Genomic DNA, 17,481 nt, shown 5'->3' on the forward strand with positions numbered 1-17,481 from the left:
CTTATGCAGTGGAACTCTCTCTGTACTTTTTGTACCAGTAATCACATACTTACAGTACCTTGCGAAAGTATTCGGCCCCCTTGAACTTTTCAACCTTTTGCCACATTTCAGGCTTCAAACATAAAGATATAACATTTTTATTTTTTGTGAAGAATCACCAACAAGTGGGACACAATTGTGAAGTGGAACGAAATCTATTGGATTTTTGAAACTTTTTTTAACCAATAAAAAAATGAAAAGTGGGGCGTGCAAAATTATTCGGCCCCCTTGCGTTAATACTTTGTAGAGCCACCTTTTGCTGCGATTACAGCTGCAAGTCGCTTGGGGTATGTCTCTATCAGTTTTGCACATCGAGAGACTGAAATTCTTGCCCATTCTTCCTTGCAAAACAGCTCAAGCTCAGTGAGGTTGGATGGAGAGCGTTAGTGAAAAGCAGTTTTCAGCTCTTTCCACAGATTCTCGATTGGATTCAGGTCTGGACTTTGACTTGGCCATTCTAACACCTGGATACGTTTATTTGTGAACCATTCCTTTGTAGATTTTGCTGTATGTTTGGGATCATTGTCTTGTTGGAAGATAAATCTCCGTCCCAGTTTCAGGTCTTTTGCAGACTCCAACAGGTTTTCATCCAGAATGGTCCTGTATTTGGTTGCATCCATCTTCCCCTCAATTTTAACCATCTTCCCTGTCCCTGCTGAAGAAAAGCAGGCCCAAACCATGATGCTGCCACCACCATGTTTGACAGTGGGGATGGTGTGTTGAGGGTGATGAGCTGTGTTGCTTTTACGCCAAACATATCGTTTTGCATTGTGGGCAAAAAGTTCGATTTTGGTTTCATCTGACCAGAGCACCTTCTTCCACATGTTTGGTGTGTCTCCCAGGTGGCTTGTGGCAAACTTTAGACAAGACTTTTTATGGATATTTTTGAGAAATGGCTTTCTTCTTACCACTCTTCCATAAAGGCCAGATTTGTGCAGTGTACGATCGATTGTTGTCCTATGGACAGACTCTCCCACCTCAGCTGTAGTTCTCTGCAGTTCACCCAGAGTGATCATGGGCCTCTTGGCTGCATCTCTGATCAGTCTTCTCCTTGTCTGAGCTGAAAGTTTAGAGGGACGGCCAGGTCTTGGTAGATTTGCAGTGGTCTGATACTCCTTCCATTTCAAAATGATCGCTTGCACAGTGCTCCTTGGGATGTTTAAAGCTTGGGAAATCTTTTTGTATCCAAATCCGGCTTTAAACTTCTCCACAACAGTATTACGGACCTGCCTGGTGTGTTCCTTGGTCTTCATGATGCTCTCTGCGCTTTCAACAGAACCCTGAGACTATCACAGAGCAGGTGCATTTATACAGAGACTTGATTACACACAGGTGGATTCTATTTATCACCATCAGTCATTTAGGACAATATTGGATCATTCAGAGATCCTCGCTGAACTTCTGGAGTGAGTTTTCTGCACTGAAAGTAAAGGGGCCGAATAATTTTGCACGCACCACTTTTCAGTTTTTTATTTGCTAAAAAAGTTTAAATTATCCAATAGATTTTGTTCCACTTCACAATTGTGCCCCACTTGTTGGTGATTCTTCACAAAAAATTAAAATGTTATATCTTTATGTTTGAAGCCTGAAATGTGGCAAAAGGTTGAAAAGTTCAAGGGGGCAGAATACTTTCGCAAGGCACTGTATTTCCCTGACATGTTTATTATAAAAAAAAAAAAAGGTATGTTTAAGAAGGGCTCTTTTCCATCCTAAGTAAGAGTTCTCAGATCACCAACAAAAGGGTAGAGTGGTATGATACATTCCTGGACAAAAAAAAAGAACAATACAGAGAGTAGGCTCCTTTTATGCATTTCAGTGTTCATTGTATAACTGACCTGCATTTACCTTTAAGTATACTAAACTTTTCTGATTTTATAACTATGTTATTTACATAAATCATAACTTTAGTAGTTGAAACTTTATTCATTCATTCCCTCTAGAAATATTTGATACCTGGATATAATTTGTAATATCTCTAAAATTGTCAGTTTATATATTCATAAGCCTCACATTTGTCAATTTCAGCTGGTTCTAGTTCTGAATCTTCGGAATCAAGGCCGCTTAGGCAGCATTAGTCAAAATGCAACTTGCTAGTCATTTTGTGATTCCATCCATTTCCTTGTCTGCCATTTACTGCCCATGAATTTTAATGGAAATATATTAGCGCAGGTTATAGTCTGTGAAATAAGGCTTTAAATTCTTCTTGTGCTTCCAAGCATACTGCATTAGCAAAATGCCGACATTCAGTTAGCACAAATAAAAATGATTTCTTTGCTTTATATGAAATGTGTATTTTTCCAAGAAGCTTGCCATTTTGAACTAATAACAATTACTACAGATGTTGTCTTTCATCAGAACTGAACTGCAATCACACAAGAAAACACATCAGGCTGATGATAAACAATAGCCGTTTTGCCACTTTTTTATGATGGAGTTTTAGTTCATCCCTTGTTTCTGCAGAAGCCCAGCAAAAATGCCAACCTCAGCTTTAGTTTTTTCTACAAATGCTTAAAACATCACATTGCCAAAGCAGAAATGCTCATAATGTATAAAAATGTATCTATGCAGTGTGTTATATTTTTGTACAATCCGTCTTATTTACTATTGCTTCTTTGCTTCTATTAGCTTTCTTTGTCAGGCATTATACAATTTTGGTTCTAAAAAACACATATTTACTGTGAACATATTACAACAGAGATAGAATAAAATACACATATGTTGGGGGGCGTGGACGCCGACTAGAAGAGCTCTATACACCCGCGGCATACAAACCCTTACCCAGCCCGCTTGCCGAGAATATGGGCAAGAAGTACAGGTGCCTGGCAGGTCCTACTCCACAACGCTCACACTCAGTGCCCGGCAATCGCAGTATGCGCATTGGAGGAAAGATGACGGAGCTGGAGCATGAGGCAGACCACGGCGAGGACTCTCCGCCACCCGCAGAGGACCTGGTTAGAGGCACAGAGCACTCAGATCACCCAGTGCAGCTATCGGAGATAACACAGATAGCTGCTGACATTAAAATCACAGTTTATGCAGCTATAACTGAGCTATAGCACAACTGGGAGCTGTAGTGCACACCCACGCTAATTATTTCATCCACATAAATAGACATTTGGAAGATCTTGACAACAGGGGGAGAAGACAGGATATTACAGTCAGAGGGATCCCTGAGACCATTGTATCTGCCCAGATAAAATCAGCATTACAGGCTATTTTTAATGAGCTACTGGAACGCCCTAAAGATATGGACATTGAATTTGTCAGGGCGCACATGGCACTGAACCTACGTCCAGCAGAATCAGCTCCTCCAAGAGACATCATTTGTTGCTTGAAAAGTTTCTTGCTTAAAGAATACGTTTTAAATAACACCAGTAAAAATGACGCATCATTTTTAATGATCAACCTATATCTCTTTTTCAAGACTTGTCTCACATCACACTAAAGAATAGACAAGCAATGCGCCCCCTGCTTGAGGTCTTAAGAAAAAAGGGCATTCCATACAGATGGAAATTTCCTTTTGCTCTTAATGTCACACACCCAGGTAAACAATACTACCTTCGCTTACCTGGAGAAATAGCGACATTCTGCGAGCAATTGCATTTACCACTGATCGATCTACCTGAATGGTATCAGGAATTCAGGATCCCACCACACGACTCAACACCACCTCACTCCTCGCAGGCTGCTCCGTTGAAACCGCCAAAAAATCTAAATTCAACAAACGTACAGGTCCAACTCATGGCAAGCCTCAGCACACAGCCAGGGGCTTCGGGTCTCAGGATGACACCTGAACAGCATAAATGTGACTAAAGGTTTATCCCTGCTGTGATGTGGAGGATATCTACAGAGGCAGATATATTTCTCTTGTTACAACACTCACTGTTATCGTTAAGTTTACGGGACTTAATTTACTTTCCTGAGAGGATTCAATATTGCCTATGTACAGTAGGTAAATTTACTTAAATGACTTTGCATACCGGAATGGTCTTACACTTCTATTTAACATGGGCATGCCAGCTTGCATTGGGAAAATTGAGAATTACCTTTATTGGAAGTTTTGTCCACTGAGGACACCTAGTGACACATAAGGGTAATCCACTCAAATTTATTTAATTATACGTTGGAACTTTTGGTTATCATAGTAGTTATGATGCCTGACGGTTCGAAATTGGCATCACTGAAGAGTACTGGATACCTGGGCTAGTGGAGACATTTACTTATAAAAATAACTGTAGCAGCATTTGCCCATGGTCTCAGCTCGAGAAGTCTTGTATCTCACAACAAACTTTTAAGTAAACTTTCGACAGCAGAAACTTGCAAGCTAAGAATTAAGAAGTATATAAGGCAATGGAAATGGGACCTTATCGGCCCAAGCAGCAATATTACTTTGTACCATAATCATAAGTTAGTGATGTCACCATCATAACAATTTAAATTGCTTTAACCTGATGTCATCTTTACAAGGCAGTAGGCATAAGTTGGGGGTGAACATCATAGGAAAGGTATACCAACTGCAATGTTAGTTTGTAACAAGATGAAAGACTGTATGTTTTTACAGTTATAACAAGTTTGGGCTGGCCGAATAGGTAGCATACATTACCATTGTTGTCGGGTTTTTTCTAAATGTTTTTGCTTCTTGTTAATGTTATATTATTATATTATGTTATACCATTTAAAAATTGGGACACTTGTCCATCTTATCACTTAGTTAACACTACAATCAAGGCTGGGAGGGGCATTTTTGCACCTTCAAGACTATCTATACAATGGCTGCGGGAGGTATTTAGAGAATTTAGGTCATAGACACAATTCATATTTCTTGGTTTGATAAGTATTGCATTTATTTTCGGTTCTATGCTGTAGCTCCTCCCACAGCTTCTACCTAGGGATTGCACTCAGCGAATCAGCTAGTGGTGTAATCCCATGTTTTTCTCTATAGGTTGTTAACCAGAGAGGAATACCACCACTTCTTCTTTTGAACTACTCTTATTTCTCTTAATAAGAGTCTGAACTCTTTTTCTCTATCCTTCTTGCTATCTTCAACCTTACCTGAAGATAACTGGGTCAATCTCTATATGCGCAACCAGTGGTGTAACTAGAACCCTCAGGGCCCAGATGCAAGAAACCATGGAGCCCCCCCCCCCCCCACCTCCGGACCAAAGAACTTTTCTCCGAGCCCAATGGCGGAACACCAGGGCCCGGTCCCAAGTGGGTGGCTGCATATAAAGGAAACAATTTCTCCATTTCCCTCCGCTTCTCCTTCTCTCCCTGCCACAGGCATTCAGCAGCTGCAGGAGGAAAATGGAGAGATCGGTTCCTCTATGTCAATGTTTCACAATCTTTTTCCAGTCAGGGCACCCTTGAAGTACACCCCTAGGTGAATGGGGCTGCACTCCAACCCCCCTGCAACTGTGTGCATTGCATGCACTTGCAGCATAGTGATGATGCATTTAAGGGGTTAAAACAGGGGGCAACATATTGCCTCTCTACTGTCAAATGCCTCTGAAAAGCGATCTGAGCATGGATCGCTTTTAGGTGGAACAGCATTTTACATAAAATGTGTATACATACATGTAAACACACACACACACACACACACATATATATATATATATATATATACAGTGGTGTGAAAAAGTGTTTGCCCCCTTCCTCATTTCCTGTTCCTTTGCATGTTTGTCACACTTAAGTGTTTCGGAACATCAAACCAATTTAAACAATAGTCAAGGACAACACAAGTAAACACAAAATGCAATTTGTAAATGAAGGTGTTTATTATTAAAGGTGAAAAAAAATCCAAACCATCATGGCCCTGTGTGAAAAAGTGATTGCCCCCCTTGTTAAAACATACTATAACTGTGGTTGTCCACACCTGAGTTCAATTTCTCTAGCCACACCCAGGCCTGATTATTGCCACACCTGTTCACAATCAAGGCATCACTTAAATAGGAGCTGCTTGACACAGTAAGGTCCACCAGAAGATCCTTAAAAGCTACACATCATGCCGAGACCCAAAGAAATTCAGGAACAATTGAGAAAGAAAGTAATTGAGATCTATCAGTCTGGAAAGGGTTATAAAGCCATTTCCAAAGCTTTGGGAATCCAGCGAACCACAGTGAGAGCCATTATCCACAAATGGCGAAGACATGGAACAGTGGTGAACCTTCCCAGGAGTGGCCGGCCGCCCAAAATTACCCCAAGAGCGCAGCGACGACTCATCCAAGAGGTCACAAAAGACCCCACAACAACGTCCAAGGAACTGCAGGCCTCACTTGCCTCAGTTAAGGTCAGCGTTCATGCCTCCACCATCAGGAAAAGGCTGGGCAAAAATGGCCTGCATGGCAGAGTTCCAAGGAGAAAACCACTGCTGAGCAAAAAGAACATCAAAGCTCGTCTCAATTTCTCCACAACACATCTTGATGATCCCCAAGACTTTTGGGACAGCATTCTGTGGACCGATGAGACAAAAGTGGAATTCTTTGGAAGGTGTGTGTCCAAGTATATCTGGCGTAGAAGGAACACTGCATTTCATAAAAAGAACATTATACCAACAGTAAAATATGGTGGTGGTAGTGTGATGGTCTGGGGCTGTTTTGCTGCTTCAGGACCTGGAAGACTTGCCGTGATAAAAGGAACTATGAATTCTGCTGTCTACCAAGAGATCCTGAAGGAGAATGTCCGACCGTCTGTTCGTGTACTTAAGCTGAAACGAACTTGGGTTCTGCAGCAGGACAATGATCCTAAACACACCAGCAAGTCCACCACCGAATGGCTGAAGAAAAACAAAATGAAGACTTTGGAGTGGCCTAGCCAAAGTCCTGACCTGAATCCTATTGAGATGTTGTGGTATGACCTTAAAAAGGCCGTTCATGCTCGAAAACCCTCTAATATAACTGAATTAGGACAATTCTGAAAAGATGAGTGGGCCAAAATTCCTCCAGGATGCTGTAAAAGCCTCATTGCACGTTATCGCAAACGCTTGGTTGCAGTTGTTGCTGCTAAGGGTGGCCCAACCAGTTATTAGGTTTAGGGGGCAATCACTTTTTCACACAGGGCCATGATGGTTTGGATTTTTTTTCACCTTTAATAATAAACACCTTCATTTACAAATTGCATTTTGTGTTTACTTGTGTTCTCCTTGACTATTGTTTAAATTGGTTTGATGTTCCGAAACACTTAAGTGTGACAAACATGCAAAGGAACAGGAAATGAGGAAGGGGGCAAACACTTTTTCACACCACTGTATATATATATATATATATATATATATATATATATACACACACACACACACACACACCACACACATATAAAAAAACACACACACACATAATCTGAAAAATTAAAAAAAAAAACATCAATTACGGCCACCGTGCCCATCAGTTGCAGCCACTGTACCATCAAACGCCACCACTGTGCCCATCGAATGTTGCCATTGTGCCCAAACTCTGTTGCTGTGCCCATCAAATGCCGCCAGTGTGCTCATCAAATGCTGCCACTGTGCCCATCAAATGCTGCCACTGTGCTCATCAAGTTCTGCCACTGTGCCATCAAATGCCACCACTGTGCCATCAAATGCCACCCCTGTGCTCATAAAATGCTGCCACTGTGCACATCAAATGCTGCCACTGTGAATCCCCACCGCCCACTCGCCATCTGCCTGGCACTTACCCTGTCTTGGTGGGGCAGCGGGTGATGGCCACAAGTGGGGTCCTCCATGCATCTCCTGCCATTCTCATCTCCCGTCCTCTCCTCCTGATAGGCATCCAATAGCTGCCCCTATCGTTTCAGGTGACAGGTAATAGATCTGCACACCTGATGGAGAGGCGGTTCAGTGTTAGGAAAGTGAATATTAATTCACTTTTCTAACACACCTGGGTGGACTATGAGCGTCAAGCATGGCACTAGCAGTTCACCTATTTTGAAGCCTATTAGAGCCTATGGCTCTAATAATTTGCTTCAAAACCCCCCCCCCCCCCACCACTGTAATTCAGGCGCTCCAAAAGGGACCGGACACCTAAATATGGGGGTGGCAGCGGTGGCCATGATAGATTCATGCTATATGCATGAATCTATCCATTGGTCATAGAGGGAGTGGCTGGAGAGAGGGAGCGGCACCTGTGTGCCCTTTTGGATGCACCGCCACTGATAAACACATGCACATTCGTATACATACAGATGCATGCATGCACACTCACATACATGCACACACACATGCATACATACACATACATATATGAACACACACACAAACACATACATGCTTACACACACATACACACACACACACACACACACACACATACATGCTTGCACACACACACACACACACACGCACACACACACACACACACACCCACATGCATGCACACCCACACACACACACACATACATGCATGCACACACACACACATGCACACCCACACACACACACACACACACACATACACGCACACACATGCATTCACACCCACACACATACACATGCATTCACAACCACACACACACGTGCATTCACACCCACACACACACACGTGCATGCACACCCACACACATGCATACACACACATATAAACACAAATACAGTGGTAGATAGTCTTATATAAAAAAATGGCAGTGCTTTACCTTGGCTCTTCCTGCGGGGTACTGCACTGTAGGGGGAGACAAAGAGCACACACTGTGCTTTCACTTAGGCTAATGTGAGGCGCTACCCGCGTAGATTTCAGTTCAGCTGATGATCGGGGAGCTCCTCTCAGCCTCCCCCCTATCGAAGTGTGCAGGAGGCCCTCATGGCAATCTTGACGACCCCTATAATTCCCCCACTTCGCGCAACATAATATCGCTTGAACACAAGAACTAGAAAAACATAACCTATCTCCTATTATAACATGGCTTACTCCGGATTAGACAAAAGACCATTTCTGATCTCTCATAATGTGAGAGGCCTAAACACACCCGAAAAACGTACCACCATGCTTAAAGAAATAAAGAAATCAGCCCTAAAGGTAGTTTTTCTACAGGAAACACATTTTAAAGCAGGGTCAATCCAAAAGACTGGAGATAAATACTACCCCCAGGTCTTTCACGCTACCAACCAAGATTCTAAATCCAAAGGTGTCTCTATCTTGATACACAAAACGGCAGGAATAGACATTACAACAACAACACGCAGACGTGGTTGGACGATTCTTGTTTCTCAAAGGGCAATGGGCAGGGATCCCCATAACACTAGCAAATGTCTACTTTCCGAATACAGCGCAGGTATCATTTTGCCAATCCATGATTGATGAACTAAAGAGTTTTGCCGAAGGTTGTATCATACTAAGGGAGACCTCAACTTACTATTAAACCCACTCCAAGACACATCTGATGGTACAACTAGTGTACCATATAGGAAACTCAAGAAAATAAAATCACTATTAGCCTCCCTCACATTAGTAGACACATGGTGGGCTATACACCCCACAGGCAGAGACTTTTCATACTTTTCAACCTTGCATAATAAACACACACGCATAGATTACATCTTCTTATCTCAAAGAGACCTTCCGTTACTAGGATCAGCTAAGATTGGCATCAAGTCATTCTCTGACCACTCACTCATTTCCCTGGCTGTACATTTACCAACAACAGGCAACCACAAAAATACATAGAGACTGAACCCATCATTACTCACTGATACACAAGCATTCACGAAGATTTCAGAAGCTATCAAAACTTATTTTCACAAAAACATCTCAGCAGAAATGTCACCGTTAACAACAAGGGGCTCCGCATAAATGTGTGATCAGAGGGAGTTAATCAGACTAGGGGCTAAAAAAGAAAAGGGAAGCAGAGACAGAGTTAAATGATCTAGTGGCCAAAATAACCAAATTAGAGGCCCAACATAAACAACTGCTAACCGTGACTGTAGCTGAAAAGCTATTAGGACAGCGTACACAACTACAAGCCTTACTAAACTTGAGAGCACAAAGAATTCTCTTTCTTAGAAAAGTTTTTTTTTTAATGAAAATAGTGATAGGACCAGAAAATTTCTTGCAAGAGCGCTGAAAGAAACACAACTCTCTACGAACATACTAGCAATTAAGAACAAAAACAATCAATTAGTACATGAGACAGACAAGGTAGCACAAGTTTTTCATGACTATTACTTGAAATTGCACAATATCTCACACCCACACAAACCAGCTGAAGTGAGTGGCACACGGACTCAACTTATTAAACAATTCCTTGAGGACAGTGGTTTGCCTGTCCTGGAGGAACAGGATGCGTTGCAACTAGAACAACCAAACACGGAAGAGGAATTACTACAGACGGTTAAATCACTCAAACCAGGGAAGAGCCCGGGGCTAGACGGCTTTACCGCACACTACTATAAGGCCTTCCCCTCATTTTTGCTCCCACATCTACTGAAGGCACTGAACCATCTCAAAGAGACCACAAATACCCCAGATGACTTTTTGAGGGCCCATGTCATGATATTACCCAAACCCAATAAAGATCCACTGGACTGCGCCAATTACAGGCCCATCTCGCTCCTTAATATAGATTTGAAACTCTTCGCAAAAGTCCTAACAAACCGTTTATGCCCACTACTACACATAATAATTGGCCCAGAACAAGTGGGTTTCATGCCCGGGCGGGAAGCTAGGGATAATGTCATAAAAGCTGTAAAGTTAATTACTAAGGGGGCGTGGTTTGATGGTTTCGAAGGTATGCTTCTGGCCACAGATGCGGAGAAAGCTTTCGACTGTGTGTCGTGGGACTATTTATATGTGACCTGTGAACACATTGGTTTGAAAGCACACATGATGTCAGGGATCATGACCTTGTATCAAAACCCAATAGCAAGAATCAAGGTAAATGGCATCATATCAGACGTAGCTTCTATTAAAAACGGGACACAACAAGGCTGCCCACTGTCACCCTTATTATTCATCCTTACCCTTGAACCACTAATCTGGACAGTGAATAGTTCACCATCAACTGGGGGCTTTCAGGTGGGAGCAAAGATATATAAAACTTCAGCATATGCAGACGATTTGTTGTTTTTTATCACCCAACCACATATTTCATTAACCACCACACTGAGCCTTTAAATGGGAAAACAAAGCCATCAAATATTTAGGGATATGGCCCCCCCCCGAAAATATATTCATTATACGTGCTAAACTTCAAACCCCGTTTACAGAATATCCGCAAGGACCTGGAGAAATAGTTTATGAAGTATTTCTCCTGGTTTGACAGAGCTGCCATAATAAAATGACAATCTTACCCAGAATTTTATATTTCTTCCAGTCTCTACCAGTACAACTGCCAGCAAGCTTTTTCTAAGTGCTGAACTCCATGACAAGGAGTTTTCTTTGAGCGGCTAAACATCCGCGCATAAATCTTAAGTTACTCACAAAGGCGAAATACGCTGGAGGAATGGGTTTCCCAAACTTCCAAAATTACTATTTAGGCACGCACGCGAATCGCATAATAGATTGGCACTGTCATGTAGGCAGCAAGGACTGGGTGAGTCTGGAAGATAATACAGGACCTATACCAATCAAACATACACCTTATCAGATAAAAATATAACAGCAAGAAAAAAAAAGGATGGTTCATATCTTGGGTGGCCTAAGAGGGGATTGATATCATGAGGGCAATCCTAGCTGATGTTCCATGTAATCTAGATTCCCACTCTATCACACTTCCCTCTCATCCCCATTCTCGCACACTTCCACCCTCTTCATTTGCCCTCTTACTTTAATACCTATTGGGTCACTTTTCATTGTTAAAATATTTTTTTCACACTATTATTATTCACATATCAATCCCTCTGGCTTCCCACCAAGGTTTCCACATCTTGTCATATTTCTTTAAAGTCCCTTGTTTTATATATAACGCTTTCTCTTTAAGAATTACCACATTCATGCTATTTATCCATTCTCTACTGGATGGAGGCGACATCGACAACCATCTTAGGGCAATCAGTTTCCTTGCCTGAAATAGGCATCTCAGAACCGCCATCTGGCTGCTTCCCGGGTTTCCCAACTCCTTCAACTAATCCCAGGAGACAATACTTCGCCTCCATCCTGGTGGAGGTTCCAAACCCCCGATCAATGGTTTCTGTCACCTCCGTCCAGTAGCGGATCAACTTCGGGCATCTCCAAAACATGTGAATCATGTCTCCCTCCATGTCCCCGCACCAGGGGCAGCTTGCGTCCGGCCGTTGGCCAAATTTAAAAAGTTTACGAGGAGTATAATAAGTTCTATATAATAAGAACACATGTGACATCCTCTGAGAGGGAGAGAGTGATACCAACTGAGCCAGTTCAAGAATTCGATTCCATTGTATACACTTGGCTACAAGCCACAGGATTCTCTGAAATAAACAAACAGAAGATTTTGGGAAGACACATTGAATATCAAATGTTCGATTAGTAAAAGACATCAAGAGACCTCATGCAAACTTTTGACAAATTGGTACAACACTCCATTTAAGCTACATAAATGGTTCCCTGGAGTACCAGATGTATGTTGGAGATGCAACCGAGCAGTAGGCACACTATATCATATATGATGGGACTGTGAGTTAATACAACCATTTTGGCAAAAGGTGTGTGACTTAATCAAACTGATCACTGAAACTTCCATCACCCTGACAGACGCATGTTGTTTATTAAACATATCAAATGGTACCATGAAGAGATATAAAAGATCTCTAACAAGATACTTCCTTATAGCGGCAAGAACTCTAATCCCCAGATATTGGAAGACCATAAATACACCCTTGATTAAAGAGTGGCTGCGTACCATCCACAACATATATAAAATGGAGGAACTGAGAGCCATATTACATGAAAATATTGAAAAATTCAACGCCCTATGGCAAGCCTGGGTGATCTATAAACATACAGAAAATTATAAGACCCTGACAGAATCTTGAACGTGTAAAGTACTAGTGATCTCATAGTAGGCTATTTTCTCTGCCCTTCTGCTTAAACTTTTCCTACACTTTCCTTACTTTCTTATATTTCTCCCATTAAACTTTTGGTAACTTCAATTGCCATATTGACAGGTTTAATAATATTCAGTGATAGATTCTCACATAATGTCTGTACCATGAACAATTTTAAGTGCAAGATGATTGATTAGAACTGTAAACATTCATTATAAGTACTATTATGTTATCACTGTACTGTTGTAATAACAACACTGCTTCTGTTCAATAAAACTTTATTGAGTTAAAATACACATCTGTTCTGTGGATTTTGGCCTGAATAGGGACAGAAATAGTATATGCCACTATAAGGCAAAAATAAAATAAAAAATCTGTTGGGTAGGGAGCAATGATTTTATTAAATTTTTAAGATCATTGTTGAAAATGCCAAATTCCATTAAATAACATTCCTGGGGGTGCTTTCATTTGCTTGTGAAGTGGCACATTTGTGTATACAACCTACTAGGGAAAAAAAAGACCTAAAAGCCAGACTTAGCTCCACCTCAATTGTACACACATTGTGTGCTGTATCCATAAATACTGTAGGTGTAGCAAGATCCAGTGATCTGACACATGTATAAAAATATATGTAAATATAAAAACTTGCGCAATGCTATGTGCAAACCTCAAACCAGTGATATTGTGAACAGCTGTAACCACTAGGGAGTGCACTCAAAACACTAACATATAATATATAAAAAATAAATAATGGTGCGCTTTTTCAATAATATACAATCATTAATTCCACCAAGTGGATACAGTAGAGACAAATGCATAACATTTGATGAAGATTAAAAACTGTGAAACCAAGCAGTGAATAAATATAGGAGTCCAAGTAAAAAAACGAAAATGAAAACAGGTGCAGAAAAATTTAAAAAAATGTTGAAGTGCAAAAATATATATGAATAAGGATGACTGATTAGTCCTTGTCTTGATAGAGGAGAACTAAAAAATACTCCAATTAACAGAAGGGGTCAGACAGAAAATAGACACCACCAGTAGATGTATAGACTGGCCTCTCACCTCCAGGTAGAGGCTTTGCTAGGTCTACAAAAGATCTGGGGCTTGTAGAGCCCATAACAGAGAAGCAAGTCATATGCTTGGCAGGCATACACATGTATATAATATACATGTAGCACCAGTATTCGGGTTGTGGTCACTTTAAGGGAGTCACGATAGACTTCAGGGGGTCACCCAGATTGGGTGAGGAATTCCGGGTGTAGTCAATCAGGAGAGCACTGAATTGCAGTCTTCTCTATATTAATAGAGAGTTAGTTGGGACCCAGAATTTTGGAGGCTCTGAAGTGATATTCGGGTAGGATAGAGCCTCCCTCACTGACCACAGGGATTCAGCACACAGGGCGTTAAAGGTCACCTGGAAACAGCTCATAAAAGACAGGAAGTAGGGAAGAGGTGGTGGTGAGGAGGAGTAGGTGATTTACACCTGTCTGTTGAGCTGTGTTGCTGTTTGGAGGCTGCTAAAGATTCGATAAGGACTCTCAAAACTCTGGGGCAAAGACCTGGCTACAAAACTGTATGTGTTTTTTCTTTCATTTTTGCTTTGTGCTGAAGAAAAGTAGACTTTGTTTTATGCTGAAGATAAGCGGACTTTGTTTTATATTTTGACCTTTGTGCTGAAGAAAACCTTATTTTTGATTTGCTTATAAATAAAGATCTTTTGGTTTCAAGTTTAAATGGTTTATGCACTTAGTCCCGCAGAGCCATTATCCCCAAAGTTTACAGTATGTATGTGTGTATATATATATATATATATATATATATATATATATATATATATACAGCATAACACAAAAGTGAGTACACCCCTCACATTTTTGTAAACATCTTATTATATCTTTTGATGTGACCACACTGAAGAAATTACAATTCGCTACAATATAAAGTAGTGATTGTACAGCTTGTATAACAGTGTAAATTTGCTATCCCCTAAAAATAACTCCATTAATGACAAAACCACTCCCAACAAAAGTGAGTACAACCCAAAGTGAAAATGTCCAAATTGGGCCCAAAGCGTCAATATTTGGTGTGGCCACCATTATTTTCCAGCACTGACCATCCCTCTTTGGCATGGAGTTCAACAGAGCCTCGCAGTTTACCACTGGAGTCCTCTTCCACCCCTCCATGACGACATCACAGACCTGGTGGATGTTAGAGACCTTGCGCTCCACCACCTTCCACTTGAGGATGCCCCACAGATGCTCAATAGGGTTTAGGTCTGGAGACATGCTTGGCCAGTTCATCACCTTTACCCTCAGCTTCTTTAGCAAGACAGTGGTAATCTTGGAGGTGTGTTTGGGGTAGTTATCATGTTGGAATACTGCCTTGTGGACCAGTCTTCGAAGGGGGGGGATCATGCTCTGCTTCAGTATGTTACAGTGCATGTTGGCATTCATGATTCCCTCAATGAACTGTAGCTCCCGAGTGCTGGCAGCACTCATGCAACCCCAGACCATAACAGTCCCACCACCATGCTTGACTGCAGGCAAGACAAACTTGTCCTTGTACTCCTCACTAGGGATGAGCTTTGAGTTTGAGTCAAACTCATGTTCGACTCGAACATTGCCTGTTCGCCCATTCACCGAACAGCGAACAATTTGGGGTGTTCGCGCCAAATTCAAAAAGCAGAGGAACACCCTGTAAAAGTGCTAATTTTAAAGGCTTATATGCAAGTTATTGTCATAAAACGTATTTTGGGAATTGGGTCCTGCCCCGGGGGACATATATCAATGCAAAAAAAGTTTTTAAAAACGGCAGTTTTTTTGGGAGAAGTGATTTTAATAATGCTTAAAGTGAAACAATAAAAGTGAAAAATTCCTTTAAATTTCATACCTAGGGGGTGTGTATAGTATGCCTGTAAAGTAGCTCTTGTTTCCTGTGCTTAGAACTGTCCCTGAAGGAAAGTAGTAATTTAAAAGCACTCACGGCTATAATGAATTGTCGACTCCCGGTAATACAGAGAACTGCGTGGGGGTCCTCCCAAATTCAGTTACCAGGCCCTTCAAAAAATTACCCTTCAGGTCTGGTATGGATTTTAAGGGGAACTCCATGCCAAATAAAAAAAATGGCGTGGAGTTCCCCCCAAAAATTTATACAAGACCCTTTATCCGAGCATGCAACCTGGCAGGTCGCAGGATAAGAAAGGGGGACGAGAGAACACCCCCCTCCTGTACCAGGCCACATGCCCACAACATGGGGAGGATTCTGGGGGTCTGTGACCCCTCAAAGCACCATGTTCCCATGTTGGGGGGTCTGCAGGTGGGGAGCTTCTCGGGATCTGGAAGCCCCTTTTAACAAGGGTACTCCCAGATCCCGCCCCCCTGTTTGTACAATGTACCTGTTACCATTTCAAAGTGTAAAAAATGTTAAAAAAACACAGACATCATTGGGATAAGTTCTTTATTAAAAAGAAAAAAAAAAAGATTCCAGTAGTGGTTATCCACTCTCGGTATCCTGCGATGGATGATCTCTCCTCTCCAGGTGCAGGGTCCAATGATGATGTCCAGCGCAGCCTGTCTCCACTGGAGACACCGCGGGAATCCTGGCAGCCTGACAGGTCTCTTAGCTGAGGATGGGGCCACCCGTCATGTGACCCCGTCCCCCTCTTATGCAAGGGGAAACCCGGGCTTCCCCAGTGACGTGCGGATGACCCCACCCCCTCTGATGTAACGCAGATTTCCGTTACATCAGATTGAGGCACAGATCTGGGGAAGGATACAGAATAATTTCTGAAGCATTGAAGGTCCCAATGAGCACAGAAGCCTCCATCATCCATAAATGGAAAAATTTTGGAACCACCAGGATTCTTCCTAGAGTGGGCCTGCCTGGCCAAACTGAGCAATCAGGGGAGCCTTAGTCCAGGGAGGTGACCAAGAACCTGATGGGCACTCTGACAGAGCTTCAGCGTTTCTCTGTGGAGAGAGGAGAACCTTCCAGAAGAACAACCATCTTTGCAGCACTCTACGGCCTGTACGGTAGAGTGGCCAGACAGAAGAGACTCCTAAGTAAAAGGCACATGACAGCCCACCTGGAGTTTGCCAAAAAGACTCTCAGACAGTGAGAACTAAATTCTTTGGTCTGATGAAACAATGATTGAAATCTTTGGTTTGAAAGGCAAGCATCATGCCTGCTCTTCTGGCCAATACCATCCCTACAGTGAAGCATTGTGGTGGCAGCATCATGCTGTGGGGATGTTTTTCAACGGCAGGAACTGGGAATCTAGTCAAGATTGAGGGAAATATGAATGCAGCAATGTGCAGAGAATTCCTTGATGAAAATCTTCTCCTGAGTGCTCTGGACCTCAGACTGGGGAAGGTTCATGTTCCAACAGGACAATGACCCTAAGCATACGGCCAAGATAACAGAGGAGTATCTATGGGACAACTCTGTGAATGTGCTTGAGTGGCCCAGCCAGAGCTCAGACTTTTACTCGA

This window comes from Lithobates pipiens, unplaced genomic scaffold (assembly GCF_037356315.1).
Source record: "Lithobates pipiens isolate NorthernLeopardFrog02 unplaced genomic scaffold, aLitPip1_a1.2 Scaffold_1, whole genome shotgun sequence".
Classification (NCBI taxonomy): Eukaryota; Metazoa; Chordata; class Amphibia; order Anura; family Ranidae; genus Lithobates; species Lithobates pipiens.